Source organism: Dreissena polymorpha, chromosome 6 (genome assembly GCF_020536995.1).
Source record: "Dreissena polymorpha isolate Duluth1 chromosome 6, UMN_Dpol_1.0, whole genome shotgun sequence".
In the NCBI taxonomy this organism is placed as follows: domain Eukaryota; kingdom Metazoa; phylum Mollusca; class Bivalvia; order Myida; family Dreissenidae; genus Dreissena; species Dreissena polymorpha.
In genome coordinates, this window is record NC_068360.1 from 37,768,148 (window position 1) to 37,772,361 (window position 4,214).

Sequence of the window (4,214 nt, forward strand, 5' to 3'; positions counted from 1 at the left end):
ACCAGCGCAAAAATGACACACCCGCTGATGACCTGACAAACAATCAACAACTTCTCAGTCTGGGTTACATCCTTGTTATACTTCGCTTTTGACGATTTCGCATCTTCTTCGAATGAAAATAAACAACGTGCCACATACATAATATTACATGTAATGCATTCATTGATTCCTTGTGTAACTTGACTATTTGATCAAAGTGTAAATTAAAGAAACGAATATTAACCAGTACATTTGAACTAATATTTAAGTATATGAGGACTTTGTAACAAACTTGACTTTTAAATTTGGTGTTATTGAAGGTACTTACGAGTATTTTCTTTTTCGTCGTTTTCTGTCATGGATACGTTTTTGACTGTGTTGTAAGTTGATCAGGTGTGCGGCACAAATCTTTGGAAACTGACAAACAGAAATATACCACACACAAATAATTGAAGCCGCTATATATCACAATACAACATTCCTGATAAGTTTCAAATTTACTTTCGTTCAAAGTACAAACATAACTCTTGTTCTACATAACACATAATCAAAATTTCATGTGGTTGAAAGGTATGTAATGTATAACTGTATGAACAATTATTTGATTTAAAACGTAACGTGAATCCAGTCTTACCGGTGCAGTAGGCGGCGGGGCATCCGAGACTATCTGGTAACTGCTGCAGCTTATACACGTAGAAGGAGGAGCAGTTCTTGATCGGATTGTTATTATTTCGGAGCAAGCGTCTTCCTCTGTCTTTACACAAACGTCTCTATCCATAATTCCATCCGACATTTTCGGGAATTGATCTTATGAAAAGAGAAATATAAATTGAGTGTTGGTACATTTACACCTTCATTCAAAATTAACGTCCATCACTAAACATTTATAAGAATATCAATCTTATTAAACATTCGTTTACAAATTAAATATGTTTATTAAGTTTCATTATTTCTGTCTTAACCTTTTTCTTAAAATATATTAGATTATTCTGAAAATCGATTCTTTAAGATAAAGTTACAGAAGTGAAAATTGAAACACTCTATTTAAGTTAAGGTAAAGTAGAAAAATAATTGACCATTTTTTGTATGCTTGTTTAACTGTTTTTTATACCTATTAACCAGAGCGGGGTGTCGACTCCACAACTCCCCTTTTTCGGCTCCGTATTAAGCATCACTGCATTTTTGGTGATGTAACAGTAAGACTCGAGGTATTGATCACACAAGAGAGCATTCAACTCGATATCTTTAGGCACACAATGGTCATTCCGTGATCCGATGTTTTGAAGTTGCCTGTGATTCTGTTCGTGACATGGATCAGAATAGCACCTGTCAATGCGTAAAGATTTAGAAAGCAAAACAACCATTAATAATTCAAACTGTCTTGATAATAAGCTCCTGATATACTCCTATGTATTGAATTGTCCATGTTTGTATCGTGATATATGTCAATACATCATACAAAACTAAGTATACAATCTTACCGGCATTGCAAACTGCCATACTCATAATCGAACAGCAAAGGATTGGGAGCCACATGCTTCCTTTTGAATTATATCCAGAGAAACGGTTATATCGGTGCACTTTTATTTAATTAAAACTTGAATAGTTGAAGCCCATCAATTATCCAATCCGCGCGACATTCAATAACGACTGCAAAATACACGCTACAAATCGATATACAGCAAGATGTTACGCGCAGGTACTTCTAAACGTCATTTCTTTGTTGAAGTACAATCCCCGTATATTGATTTAAAGGCAAGAGACCGACAGCCTACAACATAAAAGGACAATACGACCGGCAAGCATTTACAAACAATGGCACAATCTGAGATCATCGTATTTTAGCGATCGATGCAATCCATTGAAGGTTCACAGCGGGTTCACACCACCGTAAAGCACGAAATACAAAATTATAAATACAGACAGTTACATTATAGAATTCAAACTCAACCTTTAAGCAACACAATAATATTCGACTGTATTGATTTTTTTATTATTCAATGGCTTAATAAGAGGAGGAAATTATGTATATATACCAGCCAAATACCTTTTTTCAAAACAATATTTAAAAGCACATCTTTATATAGCACACATTCCGGCTCATAGCGAGACCATCTAGACAAAATTACCATACAATGCGACACAGGACAAACACAAATGAAAAACACAAACGCCAATTTATTCAACTAAAATCACCGTTTGAACAGTCAATGCAAAGCTTCGAAATGGGGTATTTACACCAGTTCAACATAGCACATATTTATTCAATAACGTTTTAGTTTCAAGAGAGAATAACGGCAAAGTGTCATAGTACCATAATAGTGAATTTCAATGTAAATATTCCTTGTATCAAATATGTTGTATTATTATTTGTAAGTTAATGTCAAGGATGATTAAACGTCTTTGTTTTTAAGGCAAAGTTCACCAGTTTATCTTTTGTATATGAAAAAACCGGGTCGACATTAGTTGTTTATGTGTTGATATTAAATGCTTATGTGAAAATCATTAGTTTGAATCAAATATGATTTAATTAGTAATTGCAAATCTTAACTAAACGTTATTTATAACAATAATGATGATACCACGCTGGGCCCTTTGCCACAACAAGCGTCTTCTTTTAACATCAAATAACCTCTAAGAATACATTTTGTCGATAACGCGGAACGCGAAGTATAATTTCAGTTCAAATTATATTGGTGTTGTATTACTGATCGATATCGTTCATAATGATTGAATAAAACAAAACGTTATATCTTCCTGGTTTAGGCTGTGTCAGGTAGGCCTTGTTACAACGCGATTTTTCATTATAATCCAGTTTTTAAAACTGACAGATTTACCACTAGCATGCAATTAACAATTCACTGGTCCCGTTTTTGTTGAGCGCGATTTGTCGATCGAAAAAATATGTGTATTCATTACTATGTTTTAGATTTAGACTTGCAGATTGTATAACAATTTTATAAATAACACGACTTTAAGAACACATTACTGCTTTTGAATGTGTAGATTATAAATATGTATTTGACACTATAGAGCATAATAATAAATCATATATATGATAACTATCTTCTTGGACGATGTCCTTGCTCCATGTTGGCTTCTTACTTCAATAGATTACGATTATCTGGCATTTTTCTACACGATGTTGATTTATAATATGCTGTTAACACGAAGAGTTTTAGCTAATAAATGTATTCGCTTTATTTATTTGCATTCTGTTTTGTGGGTAATCAGCAATTGCTGTGTAATACAATACCAATAACATAAAATGCTATAGCGTTATTCATTATTTAAAAATACGTTTTTTTCTGATAAATTGTATGCTTATTGTAAAAGTATGTGTGCCTTGCAGCCGGTTTAGATAGCTGTAAATAAAATACTGATACTGATTCTGGAACGAATTTCTCTTCGGTTCATGTTTATTGTGTTTTATTATGTATGTGGCTATTCACACAGTTATCAATGGGGTAACGGAATTCGTTATTGCGATATTCGGTCCTTAGCTCTAGTCTACATTTGTATGTCCCCCAGTCTATACTGTGACATATTGTTTTTGCCCTGTCTGTTTGTTGGTTTGTTGGTTTGTTTGTTGGTTTGTTTGCGTCAAACTTTTACATCGGCCATAACTTGTGCAAATTTGAAGATAACAACCTGATATTTGGCATGCACGTGTATCTCATTTTGAGTGGAGAAAGTTCAAGATCAAGGTCATCCTTCAAGGTCAAAGGTCAAATATATGGGGGACATAGTGTTTCACAAACACATATTGTTTTTGTAATTTTTATTTTCATTATCAGAAACTATATATGTATATATATATATTTATTTCAATTATGGTTTACATGAGTATAAGGTGTTTCTAATCGCTGGTTTAATCTATGTCCGGGAAACAAATATACCAAAGACACACAACATGATCAAAGTTATAATCAGCTTTTGTAAATTATGTTGCATAATTGCGAATATATTTCAAAACTATTTTTTTAAAGAACATTTTTGAATTTTTCCAATATAATGTTCATGCATATTGAAATTGTGCATGGATTCAATTATCTGATTACAGGAGATGATGTCAAGCCGTGACTAACACGCGTTATGTTGCTTCTACGTACTTTTGTTAAATGTTATGGACACGAAATATGTTAATGTATGCATTAAAGTCAGTATATGCACAAAATAACAAAAGACACTTTGTTGCCGGTACCATATAAACAATTTATCAGCAGACGCCCATT

The 4,214-nt window shown here is 33.1% G+C and overlaps 1 long non-coding RNA gene across 1 annotated transcript; it reads right to left on the reverse strand.

The window, feature by feature from the left end:
- Window positions 1–213: 213 nt before the first annotated feature.
- LOC127833628 (uncharacterized) lies at window positions 214–1,291 on the reverse strand. Its single transcript, XR_008027511.1, has 3 exons — window positions 1,091–1,291; window positions 614–786; window positions 214–396 (listed from the first exon to the last, which is right to left on the reverse strand). It is a non-coding gene; the product is annotated as an uncharacterized LOC127833628 (long non-coding RNA).
- Between the last annotated feature and the right edge of the window lie 2,923 nt (window positions 1,292–4,214).